Raw genomic sequence first — 21,815 nt, 5'->3', positions numbered from 1 at the left:
TCCCTATCCATAAGCCCCCCATCCCAACCCCCCTTCCCCTACTTCTATAAGGGTGTTCCCCTTCTCCAAACACCCCCTTCCTGCCTCCTGGCTCTGATATTCCCCTACGCTGGGGGTCTAGCCTTGGCAGGACCAAAGGCTTCTCCTCCCATTGTTGCCTATCAAGGCCATCCTCTACTACATATGCAGCTGGAGCCATGGGTCTGTCCATGTGTTGTCTTTGCATAGTGGATTAGTTCCTCGGAGCTCTGGTTGGTTGGTATTCTTGTTCTTATGCAGTTGCAAGCCCCTTCAGCTCATTTGATTGTTTCTTTAACTCCTGCAATTGGGACCCTGTTCTTTTTTTTTTTTTTTCCGGAGCTGGGGACCGAACCCAGGGCCTTGTGCTTCCTAGGTAAGCGCTCTACCACTGAGCTAAATCCCCAACCTGGGACCCTGTTCTTAGTTCAATGGTTTGCTGCTAGTATTCGCCTCTGTATTTGCCACAGTCTGGATGATCCTCTCAGGAGACAGTTATATCACACTCCTGCCAGCTTGCACTTCTTGGCTTCATCAAAATTGTCTAGATTGGTGTATATACATACATACATACATACATACATATATATATATATATACATATATACTGTTGACTGACCTGGATTAGATGGCACAAAGTGATATTAACACTGGCATTTTTTTTCCAAATCTTATGGACTGTCCAATCTTGTATCAGGTGATAGATGTTTATCTATGTTGCCTATATTTTTGAAATAGTTTTGTTGGCACCAATTATGTTAAAAATTTGTTGTCACTATTCACATATAGTGAATCTTTTCTCAGGGATGGCCCAGAGGCCACTCATTTTGCCCACATGTACATATCTAAGGTAAAATAGGGATCCTTGGAGTTTCTTGAAGAATACCTTGTCAAGACACTGTGTTTACTGCTGTGGAGAATATCCAACAAGTGTAACCACCTCTCCCTCCTAGGTATTTACATTTTGCTTTTGAGGATACAGCAGTGAACCAGGGACATCAGCTTCTTAGAGGCTGAATCCCTACACACAAATGTGGGATTATTTATATCCGGTGGCAATCTCTACCAAGCTGCACAGCAAGATATTGAACGCATGTCATCAGAAGTGAGCTACAGAAGAGCTTGCATTCTTAATCTATGGAAGCTGAGCAGCATTAAGAAGAAGCAGGGTGCCTATAAGCACCAGCAGAGTTGTAGTTAGGGCAATGCTATGGGGCTATGGTCTGTATAGAGAGAGGTTGAAAGTATTAGTTGTAGTTCACAGATAAAAGAGAAAGAGCCTTTTGAATGATGGGTGTGGTGTTTGCCTGTGTGAGTGTGCCTGTGTGAGCATGGTGTGCATGTGTGTGCATGTGTGTGTGTGTGTTTGTGTGTATGTGTGTTTGTGCATATGTGTACTCCTTATCCTCAAATGATATACCTGAAGACTCTCAATTGTGCCTGAAGCCATGGCTCGTCCTAAAACTATATTCTCTGTGTTTTTTCAAACCAAATAGTTAATGTCTTCTGTCATCATTAAGCCCTTGTTATATACTGTGGGTATAACCTCTGACAGGTAAGTAATAACAGCAAAATTATTATACTTTACTTTTTCAAAATACCACACATAGATATAGTCTTTGTTTATATATGTATGTATATGCAGGTGTGTGTGAGAGCACACATATATACGCATACATAAAGGTCAGAAGTCAACATTGTGTGTCATACCTCAGAAAGACAGTCTAATTTATTTTTTACAAGGTCTTTCATTGACATGGGACTCACCTATTAGCTTAGTCTGGCTGACCAGTGATGCCCAGAAGTGACCTTGTCTCTGAATCTCCAGTCCTAGGGTTACAAGTACACACTACCATGCCAAACAAAGCCAAAGGCTTTTAGCTTTTCAAATGGGTTATGAAGATTAAATTCTGGTCCTCAGACTTCTATAAAAGGCATTTCTTGACTGTGCTACCTCCCAGTCTCAAAGATTTTATTCTTATAAAGATTTATCAACCTCAATATGTGGAGTTTTTTTCTCTCAACTCATTAGGTCAATGACTTCCACCTCTTGGCTTAAAGAAAGTACTTGATAGGCCCTATTTTTCTGTGAATTCCAAGCATTATTACTTATGTGCTTCTGGGTCATTATTAATTATAATGAAGTATTTTGAACATAATCACTGCATACCATTATGGTCAATCTGATAACATGGCCTCCTATATGACTCACTGGAGGAACCTACCTACAGTGTGCATACTCTGGACATAGATAAATGGATAACTCATTCCATGATCAGGATGAAGTGAGAACAGTTGAAACATAAAATTTATGAATTGTTAAATTCTGAAATTGAAACTTTCTATGAAATGTTTTCAGACAGCACTTATCTTGAAACTGGAAAGTGGAGCATGGGGTGATGGTACACATATTCCCATCCTTCTGTACTGGAAAGGATGTGACAGCACTAGTCAACTTATGGTGAGCATAAATATTCATTTTGTGTGATTAAAATTTTTATATAATATTTTGAACACTTATTATAACATGTTTTTTAATGTAGTGAACTGGGGTATGGATCCACAAATCCATCAGGGCAAATTAAGAACCTGCCTAAAAGGAGTGAGAGTCTATCTGCAACTCCATGAGACCTCTACAAAAACGGAGCTGTCCTTTGTACCATTACTGGTTTTCATGTCTCCTGGGATCCTTTAATCTTGAATTAAAACCCTAAGTAAGTATATTTATTATAATGGCCACATCTGAAAGTTGCTACACAGTTATATAAAAATGAACAAAAGAGCTCTCTTTCCAGAGTTCTCTCCTGTTAGAGACTTAGGTTTACTAAACTTAAGTAATTGAAGAAGCTTCCAATGTTCCAGCAGGTTTGTAGAAAGGAAGGCTATTTTAGAAAATGAGGTAGTTCCACTGTCACTAGAATTGCAACACAAAGGCTCTTATCTGAAATCAGATGAGGGAAGAACTAGGAATGTACAGGAATTCCAGGGTAGTCTTGAAAAATATGAAGCATCAGCACCCCACAGTTATGCACTGTATAACAACTTGGATATTAAAGTTTACAAAATACAGCTTTTTAAAAATGTTCTGGAATATGCTGCCTGAAGTCAAGATTTAGCTAAGAATTTATTTAGCTAAGAATAATAATTTTATGAGCATACTTAGTATTATGGTTCAGATATTCTACAGATTATCTAAAAGCAATAATTTTACACATACAGATAGTACATATTTTTAGAAAAAAAATTGGTGTAGAGTTTGACCATTTTTACTGAGCAGTTTCAAGATTCAATGACAAAAGTTCATGCATTCAAGTTTCACACAGAAAACCCTGAACTGTTTTCTGGATTCTCAACAACAAATACTCTTTTTCCATGCCTAGATTTTTTTTATTTTCAAATTTTACTACTTGGTTTTTATTCCTTATTTATTTATGTCATTTTTATTGCATATAGGTGTTTATAGTTATAGAGTACCAAATGATGTCATGCTTTTAATACAATATGAAATGACCAAATCAAGAAAATCGGCCTATTCAACACCTGAAATAGTTTATATCTTCTATGATGAAAGTATCCATTCCCACACTCCCAAGACACTGACACATACAGAACTCAAGTGTTCGTGATATTTACCCCAATGGTTATACCAATGCTGAGAATGAAATTAGACTCTTATCTCACATAACCTAATTTCCTTGGTGTCCTCCATACCTTCTGGTTCTTACAATCTCTCTGACTTTTACAGAGATCCCTGAACCTGAGAGGAGGGATTTAATGGAGGCATTAAAGGAGCCAGTAAGGAACAATGCACATATGAACTCACAGAGACTGAGGCAACATATACAGGGCCTGCATGAGTCTGCATAAGATGGGGTCCTGGAACTAAGAAAAGTAGACGCATATCCCAGAGGCTATTTCCACTGATTGATAACTGATGACAGCTCACAAAGGGAAAGTTAGTTTTCTCCAAATGAGTCTCACTTGGGATACAAACCAATCTCAATGGCAGGTTTCAGGCACAGTAGTAGGTGGCCAACACAAAATAGACTCGATGGCACTTTGGAGGTTCTTTGTTTCAAAGTGCCTTATCAGGCTCGATTGTTTGGTTGTTTGGTTGGTTTGGGTTAGGTTTTTTTTTTGTTGTTGTTTGTTTGTTTGTTTGTTTACCTTACAGATCCTCAGTGTAGATATACAACTTATTTTCTTCTGTTTTATGCATGTCCTTTGTGTGCAAATGTGTGTATATCAGTATAAATGTGTGTAAATATCCTTGTGATTTTTGTTTGTTTGTATGCCTTGTCTTACCTAGGTTTGTCAGTCTTTGTTTTGTACTATTTTATTCGTCTCTAGGTGCTCTTTTGTTTTCTAAGAGTCAGAAAGGGTGTGGATTCGGGTGCTAGGGGAGATGGGGAGGCTCTTGGATGGACTGGGGGAGAGGATGTTATAATCAAAATATATTGTATGAAAAATACCTATTTTTCAATAAAAGAGAAACAATCATCCTGAAGTATGCAAATTACTTAAAACAGATAACCTGAAAGTATTAAACTCCTAGAACACATAAGAAAACCAAGACTTATCCTGGGCATGAGTTTTATAGATTTGGTCCCCTCCCCAAAGCACAGTCAAATAAAGCAAAAATAAACAGGATACAATCAAACTAAAAACTTCTATACAAAAGGAATTGTACTTCACAAAGTGAAGTACTCATTTACCAATATGGAGAAACCATTTCCATCTGAGAAGGGATTAACATCAAAACATGTAAGGGTTGTAAAGAAACCTAATGGAAAGAAAACAAGCAGCACAATTAAGAAATTGGCAATCTGAATAAGCATTTCTCAAACTCCTGATGGCCATCACTCTAATACAAACTGCTTGGAAAGGTCCTACCTTGTCTTCATGGGGGGAATTTTAGCAATACTGAGCAAACAAACAGCCTGAGTTTGAATGTGGCTTTCAAAACATTGATCATGGCAATACCTTGTGTGTCACTTTATGTGAGCAAGCTTATAAAGTCTGTCTCATGAAATCCTCCCAAAGCTTACACAGAGAAGACATCATTGTTTTGATTTTGGAAAAGGTGTTATTTTGAGAATTAGGAAGCATAGTGGACTGAGCTTCAAACCCACAGAAGTGATATGGGTTCTCATGCCATCGAAGGATTCATTAGCTCTCTCTCTATATGTGTGTGTGTGTGTGTGTGTGTGTGTGTGTGTGTGTGTGTGTGTGTGTGTATGTATCTGTGTGTGTGTGTGTGTGTGTGTGTGTGTGTGTGTGAATCAGAAGACCACTCTCAGGAGTTGATTCTTTTCTTCCCACGTGTGATTGTCAGGTTTGGTAGCAGACAAGAGTCCTTAGGAGATGAACTACCTGACTCATCCTAACTCACTTATTTTAATAGGCTCTGATTGTGCTCCCCTGTAACATGATGGGAAATGCTGGTGTTACCATACAAATAAATACACATAGTGGTTCCTGTCCTTAAGCTTCCAGTCCATTGTGTCTGTTTCCCAGAACTAGAGTACACTGTGCCAAGTAGAAAACAAGTTTCTCTGCAAGTAATGCATAAATGACTGGCAGTATTATATAAAGCAAATATATATGGTCTTCTCATATGCAAATCAGTTCTTCCGTAGACCCAAAAACCTGTCTGTGTTGGCTAGAAGAATAAAAGGCAAGAATGGTGAACAGCAGAAACATATCATAAAAAAAGTTTATTAAAACCACTAATGTACAGCAGAATTTAAGGGAAAGGGTATCCAAAATGTTGTTAAGACCTTGAATATTTAAGTTTGCAGTGTGTCAGTGTGTAATACAGAATGAAATCCATGATGGTAAAATGAGTATCTATATCATTGGAGCAACTGATTGGAGGTACCAGGTACTAAACACTACTCAGATATTACCTGAAATCATTATTACAACCCAGAATTGTAGATCTAATCTATTGTGCAGTCACAGCTCTGGATTAAAAGCAGCTCTGTACTGGAACAGCAGAGGTGGAGAGAATCTTGCTCCTACCTTTCTCCAGGTAGTGGCTGTAAAGGCTCATCGCTGTACTACTTTTTGGCAATTCGCTGTTCCTGGGACTTTACAGAGAAGCTGTAAGGCTGTAAGTCATGATATGCTTGATATGCACAGGTATGTCTACCATGTCATATCACACACACACACACACACACACACACACTGTCACTGATACATTGGATAAGATAAAAGTTATATTTTGTTGTGAAAACATGTCAGCAGATATAATAAATTGTGTCTGCAAAAGCAGCAACAAGATCATCCAGTTGGACTTTATCTGTGTTGTACTAGGGGCTGTGTAAAAAACAAAAGGGTGTTTCTGTATGTTGCCATGTGCTTTATAGAGCACATGGATAACACACACACACACACACACACACAGACACACACACACACCCATAAGGACACCCACTCTCAGAAACACTAGCCATAACAGGATTGGTCACAAGGGATCCTTCAGCTGGCCAGACAGAAAAAAATTCTCATGCATCTATGCATGTTGAAGCTCATATAACAGAACCTGCTTAGATTAAGGAAGTCACTGAACCTCCCTGCTAATCACTGATATTGCCTGTATGATTTTTCCCATCCAATGAAAGATGGCAGGTCTTCCCTTCAAATTTTAGGTACATTTTATTGGTGGATTGTCATTAATTTACTTAGCAAACATTTAATGAATCTCAACTATATAAGAGACACTGTGATAAATGTCACACACAAAGCTCTTTAAACAGCCTGGTTATGATTACATAATTTTATTGTTACTTTTTATTTTCAAAATTTGCTTTCAATTAGTATACACTAAATTTACCATTGAAATGAGATACATTTTAGTATTTTAAAATACATCTCCCCAAATTTGGTTGAAATTGACATTCTATCGGGGATTTAGCAATTTCTCCTCTGTTCATGCTTCCAAGAGATTTGGAGAGACTATTATGGACTCATTTATAAAACTGGAAATCCCAAAGGCCATCTCTGGGATTCATGTGCTATCGGCTAAGGTTTATGTAAAGAACATATCAATCCAGATCCTTTCCAAGTTTATTTAGACCCTGCGATTCTAGAAGGCCTCCTCCTGTCACCTTCTCTCTGCTGAAATCATTGCGGTGCATGTACTGATCAGAGAAAAAGATGGCTTGAAATAAAGACATAGAAAGCAAACTGCTTTGTCCACCATATACATTGCTTTCTCTCTAGTTCTTTTAGCTCAGTGGTCCCCCAGCCCATTGTTCTATCCTGAGCATTATGATTGAAACTGTCCTCAAAGTCCATGTGATCCCCAACTTATAGTAATCTTTTGGAAAGTGCTAGAAACTTCAGTAAACAGAACCTTCTTGAAGAAAATTAATTACTGTGGGGAGTGTCTGAAAGTAATGCCGGATTCAGGTCCCTTTGCCTCTCCCTACTTCCATATGGTCATTAAATGAAGATAATCTTCATTTATATATAATCTTCATTTAATAATGAAGATAGGATATAGACCTATCACCATGATATTCACCCAAAAACATGTAGCTGAGCAATTCTAGGCTGAATAGCCTGAAACCATGATTCAAAATAGATATTTCCCCTTTCTACATCAAAAGCTGTATATGTGTGTCTCAAATATTTGTTCAAAGTGATAAAAGTCTGACTAACATGCTGGGTTTAGTTTATTATTATCCAATGTGTCATATTAGGCCTGCGAGGTATTGTCCTTTTACAAGAGAATGCCTCTCTCATCTCTCACAGAACTTTACTGCCCTCAAGAGTCTAAGGAAGGTGGTGATCAGTTTTGGGATGACTTCTGGCTTAGTAGTAGTGAGAGATATTTCAGGGATGGATGATTGCCTTCTGTGGTTCTGGACTGGGAGAAGCATTAATGTACCATGCTGTGCATGCCTTGGTAGCTACAAGAAGGAGATATGAATGCTTCCTGTCAGTTAGTGGATCAGCATTTCACACAGGCTGTCTACAACATCAGGTGTGTTGGTGAAAACCATCATGCTTGTGTCCATAGTAATGTTTCTGGGTTGTATTTTCTTTTGCCTGACCATATCAATTCTATATTCCATATTCTATGTTTTCTATTCTATCTATTGTCTATAGTCTATGTTCTATAGTTTTAGTCTATATCCTATATTCTGTATTTGATATTTGATATCTATATAAAATATTCTATAATATTCTATAAATAAATATTCTGCAATGAGTGCAGAAGTCTTGTATCACAGCTTCAGCAACTTCAACTTTTAAACATATTCATAAATATCTCTATAAATAATGTAGGGCATGGATCAATGTTTGCTCAACAGAGAAAGAACTATCACTAAGTTTATAACGTGTTCAAAATTTCATGAGGTAGGTGATGGTTTGTCATTGATTTCTAGGGGATGACTAGGCCAAGGAGAGGTGCTATGCAGTGACACTAACATCCAGGACAGGGTAGGGTTAGGACGGTCAGTGATGGCATGGAGGCCATGAATACAGCAGGAGCAAGCATCAACTCTCACTATAAGAGTGCCAGAATCCAGAGAGAAAAATGTTCCTCCTGAATGAATGCCAAGTAAGGTAGGCAAGATGATTCAGAATGCTGGAAAGTCAGCATCCCTCCACCCAATTATCTACAAAAGGAGCAAGGAGAGTAGCAAACAGACAGCAAGAAAAAATAAGTCAGCTCATCCTTGGTGAGTGAGGTAGAAGTTACTTTATTCTACTTGTTCTTCCATTGTTAAATTGGCAGAATCCACACCTTGAATAAACGTGCAAGTGAATGCTGATGAGAACAGCTCACTGAGGGAAGATAGCATAAACCTTAATTAAACACACACTTTGCACATATTCTGACTTAAAAATTAAGGTATGGTGAGCAGAAAACCTAAAACCTTGATTTGAATGGAAGATCATTAGCTAGTGGGTCGAATGGCTAGATGGACAGGGATTAATTTAATTTGTTAGCTCTCCAAGTCATTAGTATTTTAGCCAAGATGACAGAACTATGCATTACCTTAAAGCATAATAAAAACAATTTCATATATTCACTGATGGTTGTTCTGAAGATGGTGTAATGCTTGTCTGGGAAGATCTGCTGTATACTTCATGGTCTGTAACAACATTTGCAACTCCAGGCTTGGGTAGCATCCATTGTGACCAGTTTCTTGGGGACTACTACACAGATCATGTACAAAACAACTTGTTGGTATACATCTTTGTAGGTTGAATTCCATATACTGACTTAGGGAGGTATAACAAGATTGTGGTTCCCTGAACACTTGAAACAAACATTTTTTCCTTTCTCTACAATTCTTTAAAAACTTCTATAGCCTATTTTAAAAATTAAAGAGAACCAAGAGACATAATGGGGACAAAAGCAAGCTCATGTTTCCTTATTTTCTGGCTTGAATGGTTCACTTTCAACTCCTTGTAGTTATTTCTTAAAGCACAGTTGGCATATGCCTTGTGTTGGTTGACTTGTGAATTTTATATGCAATTAGAAAATCACATTTCGATCATTTGTCATTAGAGAAGGTAAAGATCTGTACCTTAGCCCTCCCTTCTACTTTGCACGTTTTTTATCTTTACATATTTCAAAAGTAGCATCTACAGCTACAATTCAGCCTGTTATGATTGCCAGCCCTTACTAGGAAGTCACTGAGCATTCATTTTTAACTCAAAAATTTCTAATTTTCCAATGTGGTTGTTTCTTTCCCTGTGCCCTGTATTTTCTAATAGTTGGAACCAACTACCTCTATTACGTCTGAAGATTGTTTCTAAAGACCCCAAAACAATAATACCTTATCCCACATTTTCCCATAAAGGCTGCTTTCCCACTGTCCTGCTTCTTAGCACTAATCATAAACAGCCTACTCCCAATGGTTAGCCTCCTGTGCTCCAAACTGCCCTTGATAATGTTCATGTTTAGTTAAGTTTCTTCTTTGCTGAAAGTTTCTCAGACAGCGTGAGAGATAATTGCATGTGTGTTGAGTTCTTGAGTATAGAAAGTAGCATAATTTTTAACTGAAAATCATATAATTCTGAATTTAAGATGCCATATAATAGTTTCTACTACTTAATGCTGATATAAGCATTGGCTGCTGTTCTTTGTAGATGAATTTCATTTTAACGCTTATGGTTTATTATTTATTCTTGTTATTTAATGATGACTAGATTGTGGTTTTTAAAACTTGTTGATTACTCTAAATATCTGGTGGTCCATTTTAAAACAAGAATTATGTGTCTTTCACACTTTTATGTTGTATTTCTCAGATATCTTGTGATTTTTGTCTGTTTCCTTTTGAGGTGAACAGTTACTCATGTAAATTCTTTCAAGGTGATCATCTAAGAGGTCTCTTTCCCCTTTAAGTCTTAGTTTAATTTTAGCTAATTAATTTTTCATTCTGCTCTATAGGAGATTCATGAATTTCATCAAAACCATTAACATCTTTTCTTTATTTATCTTGATCATTTGATTGTATTGCTCTTCCAATAGAATCTAATTTTTACATTATAAGCAACATCAGCACGGATGATAGACATTTAATTTAATACTTTTCTTATAACCCTCTATTATGTTTTCCCTAAGAAGTCTCATACATTTAAATAGCTTGGGGCTATGTTTTACAGCGTGGGTGTTCTGCTTCCATTGATCTTTACCTGTCTGCTTACCATCAAGCTTATGCTATTTCATTTCCTCTTTCAGGGAATTGCTGTGGAGCCCACAGCTGGCTGCAGTCTCTGGAGCGTGAAAGTGGGAAATGATGGAAACCTCACAGACCAGTGTGTACTTTTATAGTCTATGTCTGACTTCTGATCCTCCACTGCAAAACCTGCTTCTCTTTGGACCTGTTGACCCAGGTCCAGAGGGTTAAAATCAGTTTCTCTGGGGAAATAGGTTTCTTGTCTGTAGAAAGAGTAAGAAAAATAATCCATTTGTCAGTCGTGGATGGAGGAGAGAGGAGCTTCACAGAGCACCATGAAGGCCATGCCAGTTCTCTCATGTTCACGCTGAAGTGCTAGCTTAGTCTCTATGGTACACACTCACAAAACTTTCCTAGTTATGTCAGTCCAAATGTTATGGATATATTTGGTCAATACATTCCTTGACATCTCTGTTTATTTCACCACTTTTCTTTTCTTCTCAATAATCAGGTTATATTTTAATTAATTACTACTGTACCCTATTAAAGTGTTTTAAGTGAGTTTAAGTTATTTACCGCTACTAATAACCTAATGATGGCAATGGGTTTCTCACCTCTACTGAAGCACAGTGTTTTGATGAGTGTTTTGGCCCCAGTGTATCTTTCCTGAAAGCATCCTCAGGGGAGGCTTTGCTGTGCATGAAAATATGGATGGATTATATAGGATCTGTATTGCAAGGCATGAGAACTGAGTGTTAACAACTTCCTATTCAATGCTTTACTCATCTTGGGTGAAGTTGTTATTTAATATTGCATTTGATAATTTTTTCTCATGGAATTTTACTTTCTACAACTTTAACTAATAGAAGATACAAGTAGAGAGAGAGAGACCCAACCGCCTGGTCAGGTGGGCACTCCTGAGGCTGCAGAGCGGAAGAGACCACCAACACTGCTCACCCCTGCCCACATCCCTGGCCCAAGAGGAAACTGTATAAGGCCTCTGGGCTCCCGTGGGGGAGGGCCCAGGAGCGGCAGGACCCCTGCCTGAGACACCTCCGGAACCTGAAGGAAACAGACCGGATAAACAGTTCTCTGCACCCAAATCCCGTGGGAGGGAGAGCTAAACCTTCAGAGAGGCAGACAAGCCTGGGAAACCAGAAGAGACTGCTCTCTGCACACACATCTCGGACGCCAGAGGAAAAAGCCAAAGACCATCTGGAACCCTGGTGCACTGAAGCTCCCGGAAGGGGCGGCAGAGGTCTTCCTGGTTGCTGCCGCCTCAAAGAGCCCGTGGGCAGCACCCCGCGAGCGAACTTGAGCCTCGGGACCACAGGTAAGACCAAATTTTCTGCTGCAAGAAAGCTGCCTGGTGAACTCAAGACACAGGCCCACAGGAACAGCTGAAGACCTGTAGAGAGGAAAAACTACACGCCCGAAAGCAGAACACTCTGTCCCCATAACTGACTGAAAGAGAGGAAAACAGGTCTACAGCACTCCTGACACACAGGCTTATAGGACAGTCTAGCCACTGTCAGAAATAGCAGAACAAAGTAACACTAGAGATAATCTGATGGCGAGAGGCAAGCGCAGGAACCCAAGCAACAGAAACCAAGACTACATGGCACCATCGGAGCCCAATTCTCCCATCAAAACAAACATGGAATATCCAAACACACCAGAAAAGCAAGATCTAGTTTCAAAATCATTTTTGATCATGATGCTGGAGGACTTCAAGAAAGACGTGAAGAACTCCCTTAGAGAACAAGTAGAAGCCTACAGAGAGGAATCGCAAAAATGCCTGAAAGAATTCCAGGAAAACATAAATAAACAAGTAGAAGCCCATAGAGAGGAGACACAAAAATCCCTGAAAGAATTCCAGGAAAACACAATCAAACAGTTGAAGGAATTAAACATGGAAATAGAAGCAATCAAGAAAGAACACATGGAAACAACCCTGGATATAGAAAACCAAAAAAGAGACAGGGAGCTGTAGATACAAGCTTCACCAACAGAATACAAGAGATGGAAGAGAGAATCTCAGGAGCAGAAGATTCCATAGAAATCATTGACTCAACTGTCAAAGATGATGTAAAGCGGAAAAAGCTACTGGTCCAAAACATACAGGAAATCCAGGACTCAATGAGAAGATCAAACCTAAGGATAATAGGTATAGAAGAGAGTGAAGACTCCCAGCTCAAAGGACCAGTAAATATCTTCAACAGAATCATAGAAGAAAACTTCCCTAACCTAAAAAAAGAGATACCCATAGGCATACAAGAAGCCTACAGAACTCCAAATAGATTGGACCAGAAAAGAAACACCTCCCGTCACATAATTGTCAAAACACCAAACGCACAAAATAAAGAAAGAATATTAAAAGCAGTAAGGGAAAAAGGTCAAGTAACATATAAAGGCAGACCTATCAGAACCACACCAGACTTCTCGCCAGAAACTATGAAGGCCAGAAGATCCTGGACTGATGTCATACAGACCCTAAGAGAACACAAATGCCAGCCCAGGTTACTGTATCCAGCAAAACTCTCAATTAACATTGATGGAGAAACCAAGATATTCCATGACAAAACCAAATTTATACAATATCTTTCTACAAATCCAGCACTACAAAGGATAATAAATGGTAAAGCCCAACATAAGGAGGCAAGCTATACCCTAGAAGAAGCAAGAAACTAATCGTCTTGGCAACAAAACAAAGAGAATGAAAGCACACAAACATAACCTCACTTCCAAATATGAATATAACGGGAAGCAATAATCACTATTCCTTAATATCTCTCAATATCAATGGCCTCAACTCCCCAATAAAAAGACATAGATTAACAAACTGGATACGCAACGAGGACCCTGCATTCTGCTGCCTACAGGAAACACACCTCAGAGACAAAGACAGACACTACCTCAGAGTGAAAGGCTGGAAAACAACTTTCCAAGCAAATGGTCAGAAGAAGCAAGCTGGAGTAGCCATTCTAATATCAAATAAAATCAATTTTCAACTAAAAGTCATCAAAAAAGATAAGGAAGGACACTTCATATTCATCAAAGGAAAAATCCACCGAGATGAAGTCTCAATCCTAAATATTTATGCCCCAAATACAAGGGCACCTACATATGTAAAAGAAACCTTACTAAAGCTCAAAACACACATTGCACCTCACACAATAATAGTGGGAGATTTCAACACCCCACTCTCATCAATGGACAGATCATGGAAACAGAAATTAAACAGAGATGTAGACAGACTAAGAGAAGTCATGAGCCAAATGGTCTTAACGGATATTTATAGAACATTCTATCCTAAAGCAAAAGGATATACCTTCTTCTCAGCTCCTCATGGTACTTTCTCCAAAATTGACCATATAATTGGTCAAAAAACGGGCCTCAACAGGTACAGAAAGATAGAAATAATCCCATGCGTGCTATCGGACCACCACGGCCTAAAACTGGTCTTCAATAACAATAAGGGAAGAATGCCCACATATACGTGGAAATTGAACAATGCTCTACTCAATGATAACCTGGTCAAGGAAGAAATAAAGAAAGAAATTAAAAACTTTTTAGAATTTAATGAAAATGAAGGTACAACATACCCAAACTTATGGGTCACAATGAAAGCTGTGCTAAGAGGAAAACTCATAGCGCTGAGTGCCTGCAGAAAGAAACAGGAAAGAGCATATGTCAGCAGCTTGACAGCACACCTAAAAGCTCTAGAACAAAAAGAAGCAAATACACCCAGGAGGAGTAGAAGGCAGGAAATAATCAAACTCAGAGCTGAAATCAACCAAGTAGAAACAAAAAGGACCATAGAAAGAATCAACAGAACCAAAAGTTGGTTCTTTGAGAAAATCAACAAGATAGATAAACCCTTAGCCAGACTAACGAGAGGACACAGAGAGTGCGTCCAAATTAACAAAATCAAAAATGAAAAGGGAGACATAACTACAGATTCAGAGGAAATTCAAAAAATCATCAGATCTTACTATAAAAACCTATATTCAACAAAACTTGAAAATCTTCAGGAAATGGACAATTTCCTAGACAGATACCAGGTATCGAAGTTATTTCAGGAACAGATAAACCAGTTAAACAACCCCATAACTCCTAAGGAAATAGAAGCAGTCATTAAAGGTCTCCCAACCAAAAAGAGCCCAGGTCCAGACGGGTTTAGTGCAGAATTCTATCAAACCTTCATAGAAGACCTCATACCAATATTATCCAAACTATTCCACAAAATTGAAACAGATGGAGCCCTACCGAATTCCTTCCACGAAGCCACAATTACTCTTATACCTAAACCACACAAAGACCCAACAAAGAAAGAGAAGTTCAGACCAATTTCCCTTATGAATATCGACGCAAAAATACTCAATAAAATTCTGGCAAACCGAATCCAAGAGCACATCAAAACAATCATCCACCATGATCAAGTAGGCTTCATGCCAGGCATGCAGGGATGGTTTAATATACGAAAAACCATCAACGTGATCCATCATATAAACAAACTGAAAGAACAGAACCACATGATCATTTCATTAGATGCTGAGAAAGCATTTGACAAAATTCAACACCCCTTCATGATAAAAGTCCTGGAAAGAATAGGAATTAAAGGCCCATACCTAAACATAGTAAAAGCCAAATACAGCAAACCAGTTGCTAACATTAAACTAAATGGAGAGAAACTTGAAGCAATCCCACTGAAATCAGGGACTAGACAAGGCTGCCCACTCTCTCCCTACTTATTCAATATAGTTCTTGAAGTTCTAGCCAGAGCAATCAGACAACAAAAGGAGGTCAAGGGGATACAGATCGGGAAAGAAGAAGTCAAAATATCACTATTTGCAGATGATATGATAGTATATTTAAGTGATCCCAAAAGTTCCACCAGAGAACTACTAAAGCTGATAAACAACTTCAGCAAAGTGGCTGGGTATAAAATTAACTCAAATAAATCAGTTGCCTTCCTCTATACAAAAGAGAAACAAGCCGAGAAAGAAATTAGGGAAACAACACCCTTCATAATAGACCCAAATAATATAAAGTACCTTGGTGTGACTTTAACCAAGCAAGTAAAACATCTGTACAATAAGAACTTCAAGACACTGAAGAAAGAAATTGAAGAAGACCTCAGAAGATGGAAAGATCTCCCATGCTCATGGTTTGGCAGGATTAATATAGTAAAAATGGCCATTTTACCAATAGCAATCTACAGATTCAATGCAATCCCCATCAAAATACCAATCCAATTCTTCAAAGAGTTAGACAGAACAATTTGCAAATTCATCTGGAATAACAAAAAACCCAGGATAGCTAAAGCTATCCTCAACAATAAAAGGACTTCAGGGGGAATCACTATCCCTGAACTCAAACAGTATTACAGAGCAATAGTGATAAAAACTGCATGGTATTGGTACAGAGACAGACAGATAGACCAATGGAATAGAATTGAAGACCCAGAAATGAACCTACACACCTATGGTCACTTGATTTTTGACAAAGGAGCCAAAACCATCCAATGGAAAAAAGATAGCATTTTCAGCAAATGGTGCTGGTTCAACTGGAGGGCAACATGTAGAAGAATGCAGATCGATGCAACCTTATCACCCTGTACAAAGCTTAAGTCCAAGTGGATCAAGGACCTCCACATCAAACCAGACACACTCAAACTAATAGAAGAAAAACTAGGGAAGCATCTGGAACATATGGGCACTGGAAAAAATTTCCTGAACAAAACACCAATGGCTTATGCTCTAAGATCAAGAATCGACAAATGGGATCTCATAAAACTGCAAAGCTTCTGTAAGGCAAAGGACACTGTGGTTAGGACAAAACGGCAACCAACAGATTGGGAAAAGATCTTTACCAATCCTACAACAGATAGAGGCCTTATATCCAAAATATACAAAGAACTCAAGAAGTTAGACCACAGGGAAACAAATAACCCTATTAAAAAATGGGGTTCAGAGCTAAACAAAGAATTCACAGCTGAGGAATGCCGAATGGCTGAGAAACACCTAAGGAAATGTTCAACATCTTTAGTCATAAGGGAAAAGCAAATCAAAACAACCCTGAGATTTCACCTCACACCAGTGAGAATGGCTAAGATCAAAAACTCAGGTGATAGCAGATGCTGGCGAGGATGTGGAGAAAGAGGAACACTCCTCCATTGTTGGTGGGATTGCAGACTGGTAAAACCATTCTGGAAATCAGTCTGGAGGATTCTCAGAAAATTGGACATTGAACTGCCTGAGGATCCAGCTATACCTCTCTTGGGCATATACCCAAAAGATGCCTCAACATATAAAAGAGACACGTGCTCCACTATGTTCATCACAGCCTTATTTATAATAGCCAGAAACTGGAAAGAACCCAGATCCCCTTCAACAGAGGAATGGATACAGAAAATGTGGTACATCTACACAATGGAATATTACTCAGCTGTCAAAAACAACGAGTTTATGAAATTCGTAGGCAAATGGTTGGAACTGGAAAATATCATCCTGAGTGAGCTAACCCAATCACAGAAAGACATACATGGTATGCACTCATTGATAAGTGGCTATTAGCCCAAATGCTTGAATTACCCTAGATCCCTAGAACAAACGAAACTCAAGACGGATGATCAAAATGTGAATGCTTCACTCCTTCTTTAAATGAGGAAAAAGAATACCCTTGGCAGGGAAGGGAGAGGCAAAGATTAAAACAGAGACTGAAGGAACACCCATTCAGAGCCTGCCCCACATGTGGCCCATACATATACAGCCACCCAATTAGACAAGATGGATGAAGCAAAGAAGTGCAGACCGACAGGAGCCGGATGTAGATCGCTCCTGAGAGACACAGCCAGAATACAGCAAATACAGAGGTGAATGCCAGCAGCAAACCACTGAACCGAGAATAGGTCCCCCGTTGAAGGAATCAGAGAAAGAAATGGAAGAGCTTGAAGGTGCTCGAGACCCCAAAAGTACAACAATGTCAAGCAACCAGAGCTTCCAGGGACTAAGCCACTACCTAAAGACTATACATGGACTGACCCTGGACTCTGACCCCATAGGTAGCAATGAATATCCTAGTAAGAGCACCAGTGGAAGGGGAAGCCCTGGGTCCTGCTAAGACTGAACCCCCAGTGAAGTAGACTATGGGGGGAGGGCGGCAATGGGGGGAGGGTTGGAAGGGGAACACCCATAGGGAAGGGGAGGGGGGAGGGGGATGTTTGCCCGGAAACCGGGAAAGGGAATAACACTTGAAATGTATATAAGAAATACTCAAGTTAATAATAATAAAAAAAAAAGAAGATACAAATAGAAAATTTCCCACAGGTATTTGACTTAGATTTATATTTGATCATACACAATGGACATAAAACATACACAATGACATAAAAATTATACCAGGATTCTTCAAATAACTTTCTTAAAATGTACACAGTTCAAAACCATGACTGGGATCATCATGCTTAAAACAACAATATCAAATGTTCAAGGATAATGATGACCACATCTTTTTAAAAGAATTACTGGGGGCTGGAGAGATGGCTCAGCGGTTAAGAGCACTGACTGCTCTTCCAGAGGTCCTGAGTTCAAATCCCAGCAACCACATGGTGGCTCACAACCATCTGTAATGGGACCTGATGCCCTCTTCTGGTGTGTGTGAAGATAGTGACAGTGCATATATGTTAAATAAATAAATCTTTAAAAAAAAAAGAATTACTGAACTGGAAACAGAATCCTAAAACAGTTACAAATCCAAGAATATGTTGAGGCTAGGGCAAAAATGCTACTAACTTCATCTATGTACATATGGCAAGAAATTCAATCCCCTTGTCAGGAAGAGCACTCAACACAGTCATTGGTCACATACCCATAATCTGGAGCTGAAAGAAATTCAAGAGAAGCTGTGTTGGCAGATCATGGGGGGTGAATTTATCAATGTGTTTACCTTCCCTGGGAATACACTCTTATCAAAAGTACACACTAAGCCAACATGCTCTGTCGGCTCCCAAGTATCTTTGACTTGCCTTTAATTTTAATATTTCCATGCATTCAAAAACCTACTTTTCCTTTTTCTCTGAGTAGATTTACACAGACTTAAGACAACACTCATCCTACCAAAGCAAATATTGGCTCCATGTACACTAAGGGCATGATCCTTATCTCCATGTTAAGAAGTATACCAGATATGGGCAGCTAATGGGTATTTAAAGTTTGACATCAAATTAAATCTTTAGGAAGAGAGAAAGTGTTTCTAATCCCTGGGTAAAGCTTCTGTATTGATATTTGTGGAATGTCTGCTCTCAGACTGTGGCATATAGAGTAAAGGCTGAATAAACAAGTGATTTCATTAGACTTGTACAGTTTTCATCTTTACCACAATAGTGTATTCACATATGCATAGACAGTTCTCTTGGGAACAGATGCTAATTTGTCACTTCTCTCCTTAACAGGTACTCAGGCTACTGAATGGACCTTGACTGTTTCTTCCAATAGGGTTGCAGTGTTTTCAGAAATATCTATTCACTGTTACCTATTCCTATGAGAGAAATGCTGTAAGGTGAGAACACTGAAAATATCAATTCCTTGATGGTTTCTCTAGCAAAAGACTTCCTGTAACACACTTGGAATAAGAATTGCCTGGTTTTGAACTTGGGGGAATGGAAAATGGATAGTGTGGAGGCCAGAACTATGATACTATAATTTCAATCAAGACAGTCATGGTTTCCCACATGTATATCCTGAGTTTTGGTTATTTTCAATCATGTGAGCACAGGAAGATCAACTCAACAAGCCTGGACTCTCCCAGAAGAGGAGGAACAAAAAAATTACTGGTCAAGTCACGAGCCTAAATAGAAGCCCCTATTCTCCTTACTCCGTTTCAATCTAAAAGCCCTGAGACCACATTCTAAAGCACAGACATTTGATTTTAAGTGAAAGCAATTGAAACTTGTAACCCTAAAGTAGCAGGCCTGGGGTGACATCTATTTAAGGCAAAGGTGGAATTAGATTTCAGTGTCAATCACAAACATAGTGCCTCTTCTTTGCTGATGAATGGGCTTATAGAAAATCCTCTCTAGTGCAGGCCTGAACTGAAGGCCTCAGGCATTCTGGGAAAGAGCTCTGCTACAGAGCTATACATCCAGCCTCCTCTTCGCTTCTTGGCAAATGATCTTCCTGACTCCTGTTCACACACCATTTTTCACTGCTTTAAGTACTATTATTAGATTTTATATGCCAGTGGGACATAATCAATTAACAAGTATTTACTCTCCACAAGACACAGGTATTCTGTAGTCTAAATGATAACTGATCATTGCATTATCATTCCTTAAAAACAATACATAACTTTCATAGCTAATGTATTATTTTTGCTTGGTTTTGTTTATACATCACTAGAATATTTAATTTAAAATCTACCGTTTTTTTCTTCAAAGGGAAGAGGAATGGGTACTGAGTGAACATCTTACCATATTTCAGTTCTTGAAACTCTCTGGAGAGATAATCAAAACTACCAGAAAGTTCCAAGCCCATTAGCCTCTGATGAGGCTATGCTCTACAGTTACTGCTCAACAATTCTTGCTAAAACACTCTATTGTCTTTGTATTCACCCTATTCACAAGAAGCTTCCCAGCCAAGGTCAACTTCAAAGTTACGTTTTTTGTCATCAGAACAGAAATGATTTTTTTTTTCGTTTAAGTGGACATTCCTGCCATTAGAAGGCATGTGAGATAAGACAGGAGACTTGCCATCCTCTCTCATAGGACCGCAACAATCTTCATATTCTGACCCAGCAATTATACTTGTGGGATTTAGTTCTAACAAATCAAGATACTTAGAAAGAATTATTCACAGAATGTTTCATTGTGCTTTGACTGTAAAAATAGCAGAGGTGTTTGGTAAATGGTTAATAAATCATGGCAAATTTGCTCACTGAAGGATTAAATAGAATTAAGTCATGTTCCAGAGATCTTTTTGATGATATGACCCAAAGTTCACAATGAACGTTTAAGTAGAAATAGTGGGGCTCAGACCATTCTGAGCTTGAGTCTAATTCTTCCTATTACTGTGGTCTTTCTATTTCCAATTTTAAAAGGTAGAAAAGTAGTGATAATGAGTAGAGTGGATTAAATTTTCCTAAACTTCCTAATTTTATGAGAAATATGTTTTATCACTATGAAAACAGTATTTAAATATATTTTAAAATGCATGCCAAATTACTGTGGTCTTATTTTCGTCATGTAGTTTAATACCTGTGCTAGGAGCCCAGACAGTATGGGTTCCTGAATTGTCATATGTGGCTGTTTGCTGGTCACCGTATTGTCCAGTCTTGTTTCAGACAATGAGGAGCCAGTGTGACTGACATCATGCCCCGTGTCACAGACGGAGCTGGCAGTAGAAATCCACCTCATATCCTCAGTTCTCTTTCCACAGCCACATCTTCTCTTGCCTCTGTCTTTTACCCGTTTGGTGTTAGATTATTAAGCCAGACAGTGCCTCATGAAATTTACCCAGAAATGGTGGGTTGAATTCTCTATATAAGAATACTATTATAGACTTGTTTAAAATGAGGAACAATTATAAAACTAAATTAGTAGTTATTAATAGCAAAGTAGGTTTAAAAAAGTGGCATATCCCAAAATGTAGGATTAGATATAGCAATTAAAATTGATTAGATTTTCTCACAAAAAATACCTCATTATAGCATTTGTATAAAATGTAAGCATCAATTAATTTGGGTTTTATTTCTGTTATGGACCACCATGCCAAAAAATCAACTCTGGGAGGAAATGATTTATTCATTCTTAGATCATGGTTCATCACTGAGGGACATTCAGGACAGTAACTCAAGGCAGAAACCTAGAGACAGAAGCTGTAAAGCAGAGGTCATGGAGAAACTGTGCTTACTGTTCTTGTCTTGTCCATCCTGCTTTCTTATAAAACTTAGGACTTCTGGGCTAGGTGTTGTTCCAGCAACAGTGGTTCTGGCCCTATCATATCAATCATCAATCAAGAAAATGTCCTCTACAGACTTGCTCACTGGCAATTTGGTAGAAACATTTTCTCAATAGAGGATCCTCAAAGGATCCAAGGATATCAAGCTGTGTCAAAGTTATAAAAACGGAACCAGAACAAATAGTAAAAT

At 38.6% G+C, this 21,815-nt stretch overlaps 1 protein-coding gene across 2 annotated transcripts in view; it reads right to left on the bottom strand.

Moving 5' to 3' along the window:
* Xkr4 (XK related 4) overlaps positions 1-21,815 on the bottom strand; it is a 400,918-nt gene that overhangs the window by 336,576 nt on the left and 42,527 nt on the right. The gene's annotated exons all lie outside the window — the stretch shown is intronic.

Source organism: Rattus norvegicus, chromosome 5 (assembly GCF_036323735.1).
Source record: "Rattus norvegicus strain BN/NHsdMcwi chromosome 5, GRCr8, whole genome shotgun sequence".
NCBI lineage: Eukaryota > Metazoa > Chordata > Mammalia > Rodentia > Muridae > Rattus > Rattus norvegicus.
Note: the sequence above shows the minus strand (reverse complement) of the source record. Positions and strands in the feature narration are given on the sequence as shown.